At 52.5% G+C, this 17,303-nt stretch overlaps 1 protein-coding gene across 18 annotated transcripts in view; it reads left to right on the top strand.

Annotated features, from left to right (window-relative positions):
- Window positions 1–17,303, top strand: part of CACNA1G (calcium voltage-gated channel subunit alpha1 G) — a 146,269-nt gene that overhangs the window by 1,468 nt on the left and 127,498 nt on the right. The window lies entirely within an intron of this gene.

Below are 17,303 nucleotides of genomic sequence, written 5' to 3'. Positions count from 1 at the left end.
CTCCTAAACTCCCTATCTGCTCCAGCACAGGCTCTGAGTCTGAGCCGCTTTAGTCAAGTTTAAGCTTTCAAAAGAAGGGGGACAAAAATTAAAAGAAACGGAGGAGACAATAGAAAAATTTCTTCTTGCCACACTCTTTAAAGCCTCCCTTGGAGTTGAGTTGCAACCAGCACACAGTTTGTAGCATTCCAAGTATTCTACCATCCCCAAACTCCAGTTCCATTATGGAACGGAATGAAATAAAGCGCAGCGCTGTGGCTTCCAGCAGGGGCTGGTGCGGGAGAGGCAGCGCTGCCCGGGAAGTTACCGGGTCCGTGCTGCGCTGCCGGCGCGAAAGGCAGGCGAGCAGGTCTGGGCAGCAACCCCACATCTGGAGGGGGAGAGGCTGTGCAGTAGCGGGGAGGACATGTTACATGGTATAGAGGGCCAGAATAGCCTGTGCGAGTCCTCCCCCACTCCTGGTGTTCGGGAACTGTTAGGAATTACATCTCCGCTGAGGTTGGTGTGCCTGGGAAGAGCAGCGAGGGTCTGCTGGAGTTGTGGATATTGTTTTATTTGAGCTTCAGCAATGATTTCACTGGTAAACAGGCTGCCTTCTTTCCTAAAATGTCCCCCAGGAGGGAAAAAAACCCTAAGATTTCTCTTCCCAGTCGTGAATACTCCCAGCAGTTTCCCCCCAAATCTCTTTCACACTAGCTAAGCACTTCAAAGCTGCATTTATTTAAACATCTTAGAAATCTTGCAACTTTGTGAAGCCTTCTGTTTTGGAAAGAAATATTAACGACAGACGACAGGCTGCAAGTCAGTGTGTTCTTGTTGCCTACTATGACTAATATTATTTATGAATGCTGGTTTAAATATGTTTCCAAGTCTCTCTGTTCTTTTTTTTTTCTTTCATTTTTAATCTTTGTAATGATGTTTTGAATCTGGTGTTAACACCTGCATGGTTTTAGTGTTTTCGGTAAAATTTCCCACTCCAATAACGGCTTGAAATGTGTTTTCTCCTCTGTGGTTGCAAATACAAGCTGATTAACTTTTGTCCTTGGAAAATTAGTGGTATTGTGGGCACCTGCAAGCACCACCGCAAGCAGGGGATGAGCATTAGGTGCAGCCCTGCAAGCTGGGATTTTTCTAGTCACCAGTTCCTTGCTTGTTACCGACAGAGAGAGGCGCTTGCCAGGAGCCCTGGGGCCAGCGGGGATGATGCTGTGGGTCTCCGAGTCGTGTGGCTGCATGCAGCTGTTTGTTTTCAGGGTCACTGACCCAGAATTGGGGGAGTTTTATTTAAAAACAACACCAGAAAAAGTCACTTCAGCCTACAGATGAGAGAGAGGCAGTGGTTGGCTTGGCACCCACCCTGTGTCCTGTCACTCACTGGGCTGTTCGGCAGAGCATCGTCTCGCTCATCCCTTCGGCTCTCTGCAGCCCCAGGGCTGGAGCTGAGCCTGTTCTTTGTTTATATTTGTTACTTTTATTGTTTTCCTTTAGTGTGGTGGGGCAATAGAGTGGCCCTTCTCAGGCTGTAATCTTCTAGGAATTGTGTCCCAGTGCTAAAATCACGTTGCTGGAAAGTCTTTGTTGCCACCAGCTGCCCTGGAGAGGAGTGGCAGTGCTTTGGCTCACATGGCTGGTGAATCCTGCCCCAGCTCTGGGGGGTTTGGAGCTTTCACTGGCTTCTGCCACTCTCACGGGTGGTTTTTACCTTTCTGCATCTGCTTATGCAGAAACTGGATGGGAGGGCTCTGGTTTGAGCTGTGCCTGTGGCGATGCGCAGCTTGGGGCTTGGCCAGGTGGGTTTGTGCTGCTCTAATCTGGCTGATAAACCAACTTCACTGTTGATGGGGCATTGGGAGGAGGTGCAGGACCCACTCTTGCCCCGGGAAGAACAGCTTGTGCCCCCAGGGTGCATCTAGAGCACCTGGGATGCTGCTCTCCATCCCTGTCCAGGTTGTTTGTGTAGGTGCGGCAGTTGAGGCTGAGGTGGGGTTAGGGAAGGGTGATGGTTGAGGTGCTGAGTATCCAGCAAGGATGCAAAGTTCTGTCAAAGTGGTTTGTTGAGCTCTTCTGCCATGTTTCAGTTCAGAGTATCCTCTACCTGGATCAGGGAGCTTCTTTTCTTGCTGTCTGGTGTGGAGATGGGGGGGTACTGTGCTGCTCTCCTGCTCCTCCTCTCCCTTAGGGCTAGAAAGAGGTCATGAAGTTTGTCCTAATCCAGGAATTCTCCAGAGCCTGAAATCTTGGGGGTTTTAACTCTAAACATGTATCATCCTGTCAAGCTGTTCTCCCTCTCCACTCCATCCTGGTCTTTGAGCAAAAACCTCTTTGAGTGCTGTGAGGAACTGGGAGGATGAGCCTGGTTGCCCACCTGCATATTCCCAGTGGCTCTGGGATGGAAGGTTCTGCACTGAGTGAGAACTGCCTGGTCAAAAGGGAAGGAGCCAGGGACATGTTTAATGATCACAGTGCTGGACTTACAGGCTCAGCAAAATGGGAAGGACTGTGGCACATGCAGGGTGTCCTAATGTGCATGCTGGAGAGGCTGTGAGAGGAGAAGCAAGAGTCTCTGGGGGGGGGAGAAAAGAGGAGGCAAGCTGGTTACTTGACTTTCAGTTCCAAAATAAAAGCACCATGAAGGCTGGGAGGATGAAAGGCTGTAGCAGGGTCTGTGCCAGGCTACTCCTCTGATCAGAGACAAGAAACGAGGCTATTTCTTGAGAGTTGAGGAGTGATTGAAGAGCGGGGATGGAGAAAGTGGGGAGGATGCTACTGCTTGGCGTTAAGAGCTCTGAATAGAAAAATAACAGTGCAACTGAAAGGGCCTGTGATATCTATTGTAGTACTGAGAACTGCCTCGTCCCCCGCGCTGTGCCTGCCTGCAGAGTGCTGCTGCCTGGAGAGCAGCACACGGCAATGGGGGGCTGCAAAACCTTCTGGAAGGTGCTCTTCTGGGGAGACGCCCCCAAATTGGTTGAAATCCCATCTTTTCCTCCTGGTTTGGAGGGTGAAGGGCAACTCTGTAAATTCCCTCACTGGGGAGGGGAGGTTTGGGTGGCACTGGGAGGAGTGCTCCCATCCTGCCTGGCTGCTCTGCAGCACAGTCCCTGGGATTCGGGGTTTGAGAATGGCTTTAGCAAAGAAACACGTCTTGATCTGGTCATGGAAGCCAGCCCTGCTTTCTGTCTGCAATAAAACGCAGGGAACTCTTCCAGCAGCTGCCTCACATGGCCCCATTCACTCCCCAGCAGGGAGAGGTCAAAGCTCAGTCCTGGGGAGGTGCTGAGTGCCCCCAGCTCTCGTTGGAAGTCAGCAGAGGTGCAGATGCCCAGTCACCTCCAGGAGTGGGTCCAGAGCTCTTATAGCCTCATGCCAAGGCTTATATGAGCTCTGTGCCAGGATGGCTCATGGGGTGGCTGGAGCCTCTGTGTCGGAGCTTGGTGCATCCTGGAAGGCAGCGCTGACCCTGCTGAGGGGATGGTCAGACCTTGCCTGCTGAGCTCACCCTGAGCACTGGTGGTCTGTGTGTCAACCCCGCTCTGCATTGGCCTGGACGGATCCAGCTCTTCTGGAGGGGCATGTCCTTGTGTCCAACTGCACTGGAACCAGGACCCTCCTGCCTGGTGGGGATTAGAACTGAACCTGCTGAGCTGTGTTGTGGTTTGGGCTCCCCAGCCCTGGCGGTGTCCCCCCGCAGCTCTCCCTCCTGTGGAGATGCGATGAGGGCAGGGGGTGAGCAAAACCCCCATCACCTCATGGGAACTCGGGGTCCTCGCTCCCTTTTTGGCTCTGCCAACTCATGGGGGTAGCCCAGCACTTCTTGTGCTACTGTTTGTAGGGTTCAATGTAGTGCAGGGTTAAAAATAACACTTTTTTTGTTATCAAAAGGGTGTGTTGTGAGGGGAGAGCGCACGTGGCGTCCTTTACACTTCGGTACATTTGTTCCAGCCTCACTTTGGAGTTTAACAAAGCAAAAAGCTTTGATTTGACAGGTCAGACCTGAAATGGATCTTGTTTCGATTTAAAAACCCCACAAAAGAGCCAGAATCCATTTGCTTCACCTGTGTCTGATCCATCCCAGGGCACCTGAGCTTGTTTCTCTCCTGTGACCCAGTTTGACGTCCGGTGCCTCCCGCCCCTCCCCAGACAGATGGAAATGCTCCTGCTCCAGCTGAGCCTCTGCCAGCTCTGTGCCCCTTCCCTGGCTTCTGGGGAGAAATGAAACACGACTTGTCTGGCTGATCCCTGGTGGAGGGGACTCCTGCAGCCCCTGGCCCTCCTGTCTGGGACAGAGCATCCTGCTGCTGATACATCCCTGGGCTCACACCAGCTCCTGTGTGAGGACCTCGGGGAGAAACAGGGCCCATCACCTTTTAGCAAAGGCTGCACAGGGGTGCAGTGGTTATTTCCCTCCTCCCAGGGGACAAATAACTGCAAATCCTCTTCCCTGTGGTTCGCAAAGCCTTTGGGACTTAGCAGGAGCAGCGGGTGGTGCCCACCTCCCAGAGCTGGGCACAGTGGCCAGCATCCCTCTCATCCCTGCGTCGCCAGCAGAGCCAGGAGCCGCTCGATCCTAACCTGGGTAACACATCACACCTCACCAGGGACCTCTGGACCCATCCATCGCCTGTCTCTGCTGGCAACCAGGCGCTTCCTTTGCTCCCTGCGTGTGTGTGTGTGTGTGTGTTTTTTAAGGAGATTCTTCTGCGAATTCCCTCTTCCAGGCTGTTGTGTCACATCTGGAAGTTTGTGTAGGAGTTTATCCAAGCACTGGAGTACAGCGCAGCTTTTTCTCATTTAAAAATCATAGGCTGGCATTTTGAAGGGGGGGGGGGGGGGGGAGGGAAGCTGTCTGCCAAAAAGGAGACTGGAGCAGAGGAATTGTAATGACTTCCAGAAGTTTTCTTTCTTTCTTCCTTTCTTGCTTTCCCTCCCTCTCTCCCGGCGCGCAGACAAAAGGCTCGGCCTCATGCAGCTCGTGGTTATGTCATCCCGGCGCGGGGAGCCCCGGCCGGGAGGGGTGGCCCCGTCCTGCCCGGGGACCCCGCGCTGCTCGGGGACAGCTCTGCTTTGGCTCCTTGTAGGAAATCCGGAACAAGGGCTCCCATGCTGGGTGGGGGGGCTGTCTCTGGAGACCTGCTTGGTATCAGTTCACAGAATATCACAGAGCTGGAAGGGACCCACAAGGATCAGCGAGTCCGACTCTTAAGTGAATGGCCCCTACGGGGCCGTTTTTCATCTGGGGCCAGGAGCTGGGGCAGGGTGGCTGGGAAGGGATCTCGACTCTCCCCCAGCCCCTCATGCCCAGGACTGGGAGGCTCAGGTGGGTGGTGATTTGGGATGGGGCTGAACTACCCCAGCCACCACCACTCATCCCTGGGGCCAGTGTGTCTCCCATCAGACTCCCTGCTCTCGACTTGATTGGCTTTTGTATTCTCTCCCCTGTTCAGTAGCATGGGGTGTTGGAGCCAGTCTGGAAATGTCCATGATTTTATGATGCATAGAAAATTTTCTGCTTTCTTCTCCCCCAGCACCCCCTGCAGAAGTTTTGGCGTCATGCTGAAAAATGCTGCTTTCTCATTTTTACTTTAAACTCTGTTTCACTTTTTTTTTTTTTTCCCCCATGCAGAAAAGACCAAGTTTTGGATAGCCCCAAGTTTTGGATTGCCTCAAGTTCCCTGCCCAGGTCTCTCTCAGCTCTCCTTTTTTTTTCCTACTGTTTTGCTGGAAGGGAGCAAAACCTTTGGCTAAAATGAACCTCCCCGATGGCTTTTTCACTTGGATCATGAAATCATTTTCCCTTGGCAGAGGACCCGTGGGGAGCCTTTGCCCCTGGCAGCTTTGCTGGCTGGAAGAAGGGTCTGAGGGAGCGGGGCTGTCCTTGGGGAGCAGGGGAAGGAGCATCCGGAGTCAGGTTGGGAGGGCTTTGAAGCTTCATTGTGGTTTGGAGGGGGTTGAATTTCCTATTTAATTAGGAGGCCTAAGTGTTTCTGGGTTTGTTATGAGGCCAGACCGTGGCTTTCCCTTCCCCGGCGCCTTGGCTCTCCGCTGAGCGACCTAGAAGTGAAATGTTCCCTTTGGATGGTGATGCACATGGAGGTTTCCCCCAACCTGGGTTCGTCTGGCTTTGGCTTTCACCAGCCTTGGCCTCTCACCCAGGAATCTGGCTTGGTGCTAAGAAATAAAACCAAAAAAAAAAAAAGGGGGGAGGAAATTCTCATGGTTTTATATAACAGAGTGAGTAACGACCGGCCATGCTTTGGGATGCTCTCACATCTGCTTCCTACCAAAGCCACGGCAAAGAAGCTTCGAGCAGATGGAAAAAACACATTTTTCAGCCCGAATATTTGCTGAGGGAAGCTCTGAGGCTCGCTCTCCGCACTGGCTGCGGTGGTGCTGGTTACTGCCTTACGGGAAAGGGGCTGTTGGGGTGCCAGGAGCAGCACCGTGTGCCCGAGGCGTGGCACGGCCGGGCAGGTCCTGGCACGAGCCGCGGCCGCGCACACGTGCGTGGGACCAGGACGTGCCCGTGACTCAGCCCTCAGAAGTTCACTGGTTAGTCACAAGTAGATGGAAATTGTCTATTGGTTTGGCTTCTGTGCCTGAAATGTTGTTTTGGTTGGGATTTTCAGCGTGTTTCCTAGGCAAAAGGGACTGGCGGCTGTTTGGTGTTGGGGCTTTTTTTTTGTTGTTTTTTTTGTCACCCGTGTCCTCCTGGCTTTTTCTCTCCCTCTGCTGGGATGGGAAATCCAGGGGTGAGGGCAGGAGAGCGCTGAAAATGGGAACAAAATGCTAAAGCAGGTGATGAGTGAGAGCTGGGAGCTTGGCACAGATGAGCTTATAAAGAAAAGGGGATTTATTTACTGTAATCCAGGTGCTAGCCCCACACTTAGAGGGTTCCTGGTGCAAAGCATCCTTTGGTTCTCTTCCAAGAGGTTTCCCCCAGTGCATCCAGCAAACCAGCTTTGAGATCTCCCTAACCCTGGGGGCTGAAGGCAAACCCACAGCTGGTGGCAGGGGAGGGAGCTGGGCTAGGGGATTCACAGGGATTCACCCACCTTGGCCGCCCAACCGCCCTGGGGAGGTTTATGCCTCCAGGATTTCCTGTGATTCATAACTTAATCAGGTCAGGTTTAGCACTCCCTCCTCCTCTGATGTTATTGACCGCCTCTGTGTTCTCTCCTGAGATGCTGGTGGCCAGAGCAGCCCAAGGCAGAGCCTTCCCCTGCCCAGATGGCGAACAGGGCTTGTTAATGATTTGCTAATTCAATTAGAAAGTGCTCGTTAACCCATGGCGAGGCTGAAGCTCCCTTCTGGAGGGCAGGGCTCGCCCCCATGCCTGCGACTCCTGCTGCCAAAACATTTATTTGGTGTTAAGCTGCCAGCCACGCTATGCAAATAGAGATGTTAATCATGAATAAGGTTCATTTTTAGCTCTGGGTTGAGACTAGACTTGGGAAGAACCCGGCTCCGGGGAGGGGGGAAGGTGGTGGGAGCTCTACTGCGGTGGGTTTGCAACCCCCAGGGCCAGGTTGGCCGGATCCCGCGGAAGGGAACAAACGTCTCGGCTCCTGCTCAGCCCCAGGGTCTGTAGAAATAAAATGTTCCTTCTGCTGCGGGTTGAATAAGGCTTTTAAGTGCGTTTGATGGGCTGCACTTTAACCAGCCTCCTCTGCATCGGCGTTAGCTGCTAATAGCAGTGAATCCCAGGTCTGGGCTGGCGGTCCCCATGCCTGTGTTGGATGCAAAATGTCTTTGATTTGGGAACCATCATGTCTAGATAGCCTGGCTACAGCAATTCTACCTTAATGGGAGAAAACAGAAACTCCAGTAAGAATTATAAATAATGGAGCCCTCTGATGCTCCATTGAATTAATGCTTATTTGGGCAGATAGGGAGGAAAGGAATTAAATTAATATCTGACTTGTAACTGCTACTGTATGTGGTTATTGACTTATCTTGCTTTGGAGGGCCATAAATATGTCTCGGGATATACCCCTGAGTCTGTAATCTGCTCAGGGTCACAGTGCAGGTCTGTCTCTGATGTTCCTTCAGAGACTCACTCTGACTTCTAGGGTCAAAAACCAAAATTTCTCTGACAAAGGATTCAGCCACGTGTGGAGGGGAATGTGTTTGCACTTTATGGCAAGCATACAGCATAAATCTTGAAGGTCTCTGCCTTGTATAAATTGCTTTACTGTTTGTGATCTGTGGCTGGCTCAGTGCTGGAGGGTGTGGAGCCCAATTTGACTTGGAGGAGGGGTCCAGGTGAAGCTTCTTGGCTCTGGAGTTGGAATGGATCATAGCTGGAGCCTCGTACTCTTGTCCACTCCCTTTTTCCCTGTGCCTGGAATTTTGTGCCCCTTAAAGGGCAGTTTGGAGGTTGAGGATGGCTTGGTGCAATAAGCTAGGAGTTCTCAGTGTGCCCCTGAATAACCCTGCCCGAGGGGTTTGGGTATCCATGAGCCAGGGGAGAGGACCTGAGCTATGCCAGTCTTTCTTTAGCTAGGGTGGATATTCTCTTCCCACCCCTTGGGCTGTGTTTTGTGTAGGGGATATCTCACTGCCTCCGTGACTCTCCTTACGGAAGTGTGTGTTGAGCCTGGTCTCTGGCACAGCTCATGTTAGTTGGAAAAGTCCCTGGGCCAGGTGAGCAGTGCTCTTACCCCCAACTCTCCCCGCTCCATCTCTTCAGGCCCTGCTGCATCCTGGGTGAGGCATTACTTTGGTGAGGGTATTTGTTAGGAGGCTTCCCCTGGGATGGAGCACATCCTGTCCCCCCAGCAGCCCCTTTCCCAGGCCCTGCCTCTCCCCTCCACACACCAACATGCTGTTCCTGTGGGAGCAATTTCCCCCACTGTGGGCAAATCACAGCCCCTTCTTCTTCAGAAACTGCTCATGGCAGCAGCACAGGGGAATCCTGCCTTTTTCCAGGCTGGGAAACAGCAGAGCAGCCCATGGCCAGCATGGGGTACCCGCAGCGAGGGTGGAGACGCTTCTGCCTTCATCTCAGTAAATGGGCTCTGGCTCCTCCAGCAGCGGATGTTCTCATCTCAGCTGGGTTTTGGGCTTGGCTTTTTGCTGGGTTTTGTTTTCTCTTTTCTTGTAGCCCCATGAAGCTGGATTGTCTCAGCTCTGGGAGCTCAGGGGGTTGGGCAAGTGGGGGTCAAGCTACAAATCTGTTGGTGAACTGGGGGACAAAAGGATGCACTGAAAGTGCTTTGCTGTGCCTCCCCCTCCTCTGAATCTCCCCCTTTAATCTGTGAACACCTTGATATTTTTTTTTTTTTACTATTGCCTGGGTTTTGCATCGGGGGCAGGATGGAGGTTGGGGGGGATGTGTGTGCGATGAAGCTATTCGAGGAGTTGTGATCTCTGCATTTCATTTTGCAGTTCAGCTGGAAAGATCTCGTTTCCAAATACACCCACACACAGGCACAGCAAGAGAGAGCGCAGGGGAGGGAGCTGCTCAAGGGGGATGGGGCTGCATGGGGAGGGCTGGGGGCCTTTGGCAAAGCTGATTTGGAGTGGTCCGTTGCCTTTATCTGTGGGCAGGAGGTGCCTCTGCCTCAGCCCTGTGTCTCAAGGCCATGCAAGTGCTTGGCTGCACCCGTGGGTACCTGGCTGCTTTAGTCCAGAGCAAAGAGAGGAGGGGAGGAATGAGAGTCCTTGAGGAGAGCCCTTGTGCTGAGCCTGGCAGTGACTCCAAGAGCATCCAGGGGACTCCAGGGCAATTTTGGGGTTGCACAGTGTGTGTGTACACACACGTCCCCGCCACAGGCTGAGCAATGTCAGGGCATGGCAGTGTGTGGTGGGATCTGCTTTTGCAATGGAAGAAGAGCAAAGGCACAGAAAGGAGTCACAAAACTCCTCTCCCTGTGACCTTCAGGCCCAAATCATCTTTTTTCCAAAGATGAGCTAGTGGCTTCTTTAGCCTGTAACTCCCCATCCACACTGTCTCCCTCCAGTACCTTCCTTGCCAGCTGGGCCCTGACTCCAGTTCTTGGTTTCTGGAGGAGCTGGTGGCGAGGTAGATGCATCCTGCATCTCCCTGTGTTGTCAGGGATGGGGTTAGTGGAAAGCAAATGAACCTCCATCCCAGTGGGCACCTGGATGTGCAGCATTGGGTAAAGGTGAGGGGCGGGGTGACAAGCTGAGCAAGTAGGAACTTGGTGGTGGTGGAAGGTTTTGGAAAGACCCTTCAGCCTCCCTGGGCTGTGAGCAGACAGTAAGCTTTGCCTCTATGTCAGCGTGCCAGGGGCAATGTGGGGTCACTTGCCTGAAGCCCCCGAATCTGGGTCCTTCCCCAGGTCTGGGGCTGTGGAGCGGCTTGGGGTGCTGGGGTGTTGCCACAGGTACCTGCACCCCCACCCAGCTCCCCCTGGGCCTCTTGGGTGGTTGCTGGTGGCATGTCTGTAGCTCAGTCCCTGCACACCGAGTCCTCCCACCACCCCTTCAGGTCAGCGCGTGATTTTTTCCATTGCTCCAAAGCGGCTGAGCTCATACAACAATATTCCCTGGGCCAACACCGCTCCTTTTTGAAGTTCCTTGTTTTGGTATTCCTCAAACTTTCGTATCCTCAGGCATGAAACACGACACCCCTTGGCGCTGGAGGCTTTTCCCTGATGCTGTGGCTTTGGTTACCCCTAGCATCCTGCTGCCAGGTGAAACCGCTGTCCCATCCCTGAGCTGCTGGTGGGTGCCATGCCCTCCCAAACTCACCACAAGTCTTAAATGGTGGTAAAATAGGATCCTTTGGCCACCTCGGCACGCCGCAGCGTGCCTCTGGCGGAGAAGCAGCCACCGGAGCGTGCTCCCGGCAGTGTTTGTCTTAGCCAGGGGCCACGGCTGAAGCCGGCGGCTCTGCCAAGCAGTGAAAATGCCAGAGCAGTGAGTTTTATCCCACGGTGTTTGATTTGTGGTCGCGGTGGAAGTCGGGTCAGGAGCGAATGTGGAGGATGCGGCAGAAAAAGAGCGATTTCGAGACAGTCGCGAAAACATCTCGTGGTGTCAGAAGTCGGGGTTTTCTCCTTTGTTTTTCCTCCCCCGCTGCTGGCCGCGCTGGCTGCGAGGTGAAGTTTATGGGAGGAATAGCGCGGTTCTGGGAAATATTTTGCCTAGCTTGTGTTGTTGAATTTTATTTTCTCTTTTTCTGGCAGCAGATGAAGGAAAAAGGAACACAAACAGCTTGGCCGGTGGGGTGTTGGTCCAGAATCAGCCTGGGCAGCGAGCGGCTGCTGCGCTGGGGACAGAAAATACTCGAAAGCGGACGGGGTTTTCATTGCTTTCATTCCTCTCGCTCTCTGTGTCCCCGCTCTCAGCTGGCTCTTAGGCTGTTAAACGAGGGGTGAACACATCTCCCTGTTAAGGCAAGGATGTGTGTTGATGCTCCTGGCCTCCCGTGTGTTCTCACTGATTAAAATCCTAAATTCTTCCATTTTTTTACAAGATTTGGGGTTTCTGTGCCGAACTGGAGAGTCTCTATGGCAACAGCTAAAGGCAACTTTTATCCCTAACCCTTTTTTTTTTTTTTTTTTTTTTTTGGCAGAGGGAGGAAGAGGATGGGTGCTGATGCTGGGGCATCAATAACTATTTGAATCCATTTGAATCCCCTGAATATTTGGGGTAGTGAGTGCTGGGAGAGGACTGGGACTGTTGGAACTGAAATACAGAATTGCTTTGTGCCTATGAGGCCAAGGGGCTGGACCCCTCTCCCCTCTGCCAATTAAAGTATTTTTTTGACTGTGGGAGAGTGCAGCGTCCCATCCATCCCTGCATCCATCCCACCCCAAGGCCAGGAGTTTCCCACTTGGGTTTGTCATTTCCGGAGGAGTTTGGAGCCATTCTTGGAGCGTGATTGCAGCAGCATTTCAAGACACAATTAAAACCTGAACCTTTTAGGAAAAGTTGCAGCATGTAATAGAAAGGAAACCAGCTGGGCTAGATTGAAGCATAATAAGTTTTGGGAGTAATTTTTAGAATTCTATACTGTAGGTCTTTCTAGAAAGATACTATACAATTTAATAACATGTTATATTCCTATATGCTATATTTAAATCATCCTATAGTATTGTGTAGGAGGAATCTAATTTTCCACTACAGGGTAATATACCTTTCTATAGGTTTTTGGTTGTGTTTTTTTTTTTTTTTCATCCAATAGTGTTAAATGAAAAATTATATCCTTCCTAGAAAATCTAACAAAATGATGAGAAAACAATACCCTTAATTTATTTAATAGAGCATGTAAGTATTTTCCATAGGGGTTTATGTGGCTGCATAAAAACCCAGTTAGGGCCTGTTGGGGAGGTGATTTGAGATAGGATGGAGATGAGTTCAGATGCTGTCCTGGCCCAGCAGTGTGGGGGCTCTGAAGTGGGGGCCTGGGAGTGTCTAAATGGGGAAAAATTAAAAATAAATAAAAGCCAGGACTTTCTTGCATCTCTGTTTCCCCTCCTGGAATGTGGTTGGAGAGAAGATGGAGTGGTGGGTGCAGGGCTGTGGTATGAGCTGCTGGAGTGGGGTGAGGCTGGGGGCCAAATCCTGTGCTGGGGGCTGGTAGCCCCAGTGTCTGCAGGGACTGGAGAAGGGAGCAAGGAGCTCTCCTTGCTCAGAGAAATGGCCTCTGGAAATAGCAGGCAGGGGGTGTAGCATGCAATGTGGCTGTTTGCAGCAGGCTGAGGAGGGCAGGAGGGTGGTCCACTGCAGGGTGGACGATGCTCTTGCACGTATTTTGCAGCACTGCCTTGTCTCTAAGGGCTGAGTTCCGTTGTGGTGTTGCCTGGTGACACGTGGATTTGGCCATACTGTCGTGTTCAACGTGAGGCAAAGATGTATTCTCTGCACTGGGCTGATGGGGAGGTGTGACAGGGTCCAGTGGGGAGATGGCAACTGGGCCCTTCTGTGTGCTCACTCTGCTTCGTGGGGGTTAGGGCGGGGTCTGTGTCAGCTGTAAATCCCCATTGCTGAGATGCAGCACCCCAAGGGCTGGGGTACATGTGACTCTCTGTGGGAAAATGTGGGGCAGAGGTTCCTCTTCACCTTAGCTTGGAGGTGCCCATCACTGTGGCTTCAGGGACCTGCATGGCCAGGTCCCCACCGGGCTCCCAGGTAGCTGGTACCATCCCAGAGAGAAGCAGGGGAAGGTGGTGGCCTTGGTCCTTCCAGGTCCCTAGAGGACAAGCGCCTTTTAATAGCCATGGCAACTAATAAGCCCTGCGTGGTGACAGCCCTGCTGTCTCCATGGAAACGGACCGAGCATCACATAGCAACATGTGCCTCATGTACCCATGGAAACGGGCGGGTAGCTTTTTAGCATCCTCTGTTAAATCTCTGCTCTGGGAGGTGGTGGTGGGGTTTATCCCAGGGTGAACCCACCGCTGTGGGGAGTGGGGGCTTGAGTGAAACTGGGGAAGGGCTCAGGGGCTTTGGAGGAATTGGCTTTGTAAGGTGTCCCAGGGCACAGTCCAGTGGGATGTTCCCAGGCTGATGAAGATGTAGAAGAAAGGTGCTTGCTGTCCAGTTTTTGTCTTCCTCATGACGGCAGCAGGCCTTGGAGGGGAGCAAAATGATTTAATCATCTGATGGGCTTTGGGTTGCTGAAGGGAGAGAAAAATAAGAGATAGTCAGAGCTGGAGGGCTGGAAACCACCTCGCCACAGGCAGAACAGAGTCACAGTAAGGTATTTGTAGGCGAGTTTTCTTTGTGGTGGCTGGGGTCACCTCATCCTCAAGCTGGGGTTTTCCCAGCCACCAAAATGGGTTTAGAGGCCGAGAATGCTGCTCCTTGATGGGCAGCATCCGGGAAAGGGGGGAGGCAGCAGGACACGCACCATCTCTCCATGCAGCCTGTGCCATGGCTTGCTCAGCACCTCATTAACCAGCCTGAGGTGCTACAGGTTAATTAGGATTTGTAGCTGGTGAGTGTGAGGCGTCTGCTGGGGTCACACCATGGGAGGTTCAGAGCAGCCCCAGCTCATGTAAAACACTGCGGACGTCAAGTTGCACACACGTGCTGGGTGCAGCATTCGCTCTGAGTCGCTTCAGCAAACACAGCCCTTCCTCGAATTTATCCACTAAAAGGCTGAAAATTTTTAGGAACTCATTTATTTGGAGCTGTTGAAGCGTTTCTTGCAAATGCGTTTCAGCCCTTTCTTCCCCCGTTGTCGCAATGTGTTTTTAATGGGAAGACTGCATGGACACTTAGGAGTATCCCTGGTTTCTGTAAACACCCCTGCGAATAAATGAGGGGGCTTTGGGAAGGTTTACAGGTTTGGTTTTTTTAGAGGTTGTGAGCTGAGCTAGTTAATATGAGCTAGTAAATTTTTTTGTTTGTTTTTTCTTGGTGAACATTCAGGCCAACCTTTTATTGCTTGTTTTTCTCCTCACGGCTGGTGCTTGGTCTGCAGGGGACTGGGAGACACCATTAGGTGACTCCTTCAGCAGTGCCCAAATCCCACTGGCTTTTTGGGGGACTGGAGCTCTGACTTTGCTCAAGTGCTTTTTGGGTGGGACTGGGGGACTTGGAAACTTTTGGAGTTTTACCTGTCTTTTATTTGTTGTGGGAAAATGAATGTGGGTCAAGAGCGGGGCTGGTGCTGTGGGAAAGGTATTTCCTGTGGGACAGTTTTGGGTTGTGGGTCCATCCTGGTGAGACATAAAATCAGTGCCATGCTGGGTAAACTGTGGAAAATTTTCCATTAAAACTGTGGAAAATCTGTGCTGAAGCTCTTCTGTCTGTCCGGGCTGGCAGCAAAGACCCACCTCTGTGGTTGTGATGTGCCCTGATTGATGATCTTGGGGCTCCATTCAACCAGCAGCAAGGTGGTTAAATAAATAAATAGATAGGGAATTGGGATACAATTTCCAACTACTGGGCTTCTTACCCCAGCAAGTGTGTTGTGCTTCTGAAATGGGAGTTAGCCCCAAGCCCTGGGTTCAGCAGGTACCCCCCCTTGCCAGCATTGGGCAGGAGTTGCCCTCTCTGGCTCCCTGGTGCTGACCTGGGCTTATCCCACTGTGTGCAGGAGGCTCAGGGAGAACGGCTCTGAGGAAGGCTGCAGCCTGCTCAACGAGGTTTAATTAAATCTGAAATCCCGACTGTTTTCTCCTGGGCTTTGGCTTTGGGATGCCACGGGTAGGGAATCAGTGGAAGGAAATAATGAGAATTAGAGCAACTTCAAGGGCTGTTGCATTCTCAGCGAGCAGGGGGCTAGAGGCCGGGTGGGCTGCAGTGGGACAGAGCTGTGCTACTCCTTTGAGATCACTCCTGGGGAAAGACTGTGCCATCGCTCCAGCTGAGCGTCATCCAAATCGGGGATTTGTTCAGACCCAGAGCTCGGAGTTGGCAGTGCCATCTCCAAATCCCCCGTAATGACTGAGCAGCTCCGAGCAAACATCCCCTCCAGTGGGTGCCTTCTCCCCCCCCCCCCCCTTTTTTTAGGGATGTGCTTATTAAGGCTGCAAGGAGCCTGACTATAAATGAGATACAAATGTACAGTTAACGCCGTGTCTCCCCAAGGCCAGTGTAGGTATTTTGGTATTTAAACTAGCAGAGCCAAGGGGAAGGAGCCAGCAAAGGGGGGGGGGGGAGAGGAAAAAAGGAAAAGTGGCTCTAATTGAGGTCAGTATTTGAACAGTAAAGACCAATTAATGCTTCTGAATCAATAGGTGTGCGTGACTGAACTAACACATCCCCACTGAGGGCTGGTACAGGCTGAGAGCTGGCCTGGGGTGAGCCGTTGCTGCAGCGGAGGTTTCAGTCTTGGCAGAGATTTCACTGTTGACAGAGGTTTTGGTGTTGGCAGAGGTTTGACTGTTGGCAGCCCTGGAGGATACTGTGGGCTGAAACTGACGGTTGGTTGTGAGGGCACCGGTGGGCAGCTCCTCCTGCCTCCAGCCTTGCAGGAACCTGTGAAAATCCACTTACACCCCCAAACTGTGGTCCCTACCCACTGCATTTCCACCACCCAGTTCTTCAGGTCGAAGTGGATTAAACTGGGGGGAGGATCCCTAGCTGGGATGCACTGGTGGTGCAGAAGTGGGATGCAGCCGAAGTGCTGAGCAGTGCTTCCCCCCAGGTCCTCATCGGGATGGACCTGAGCCGCAGACACCCCTCTGCTTGACTTTTGGCCATCCAAGCCTTTCCAGGGAGGTGGCTTAGCAAATGTCCAGCATTCCCAGATTCACATTTTTATTCTCCTTTATTGCTCTTCCAAGAAAACATGTGTGTGCATGGGGAGAGGAGATTATCACGTTAGTGTTAAATACCCCCGGGGGAAGGTGGGGAGGGCAACTGAGTTGTTTTTCCTAGTCTATCTCCCGAGGACAGCTGGCCAGAGCAGCAGCACGTGCTTCTGTAATGTGGCACCCATGGGTGCAGCCGTGCTGGGCACTGCAGCGTGCAGGCAGTTGATGCCTGGTGAGTCTGCACTCCCAGCAGACACAAGAGCACAGCAGGGAGGAGGAAAAAGAATCCTTGTTGTTATTATTCCACGAATTTTATACACTGAACTGATGCATATGGCAGATGAGATGATTTGCCTCCAGGCATACAGGAAAAGCGATGCGAGGCAGGATCTTTTTGGCAATCCTGTGTCTTAAACGTGAGATGAATTTTTTCTGGGATGGGAAGTGGGTGGAGGGGCTGTGGTTTGGGTCCTCTTGGGTCATGCTGTCCCTGCACTGTGGAGCTGGGTGAGGCTGCAGTTTGTCCCAATGGTGCTGCTTTTTCATCCCCATCCTTTCAGAGGAGGGGAGAAAGTCACTGCTATTTCCACCGTTTCCAGGTTAGGAATTCAGGACGCTCTCAGGTTTGCCGGAGGAAGGTGGGGGAAAGGCTGTAAAACCTGGCTGTGCTCAGGAGATTATTTATGGCCGGGTTCGGTGCCACGTTTGATGCCTTTCGCTGCCTCGTTCCCACCTCCCACGGCCCCTCACTGCAGCTGGGCTGGAGGAGGGGGAAAGGGAAAATGCCTTTGGCAGCTCCCACGGGGCCTGATCCTGCCCTGCTTGGGCAATGGGGGCGATGAGTATGTCAAGTCTCTACAGGGTGCTGAGCCAGTAGGTCTCACCTGGCATCTCACCTGGCCTGGCTGGAGGAGCATAAGGGCCAGGAGGTTGGTGTCAGTATCCCCGTGCCAGCTCCCTGCAGGGTGACACAGATCCTGGGGACCCCCCGCCCCCAGCCCCTCCCGCTGTCGCTGCCGAGGACGCGTGGGCAGACGGGATGAATGAGCGGTGCTTTCGGAGACGCTCGCAGCAGGTGCTGACGACCGTGGCTTGAAATACCGCATCACCTTAAATAGGTGGGTT

The sequence above is a fragment of the Pipra filicauda genome, unplaced genomic scaffold (assembly GCF_003945595.2).
Source record: "Pipra filicauda isolate LSUMZ 115617 unplaced genomic scaffold, ASM394559v2 scaffold80_size11013439_pilon, whole genome shotgun sequence".
Taxonomy (NCBI): Eukaryota; Metazoa; Chordata; class Aves; order Passeriformes; family Pipridae; genus Pipra; species Pipra filicauda.
Note: the sequence above shows the minus strand (reverse complement) of the source record. Positions and strands in the feature narration are given on the sequence as shown.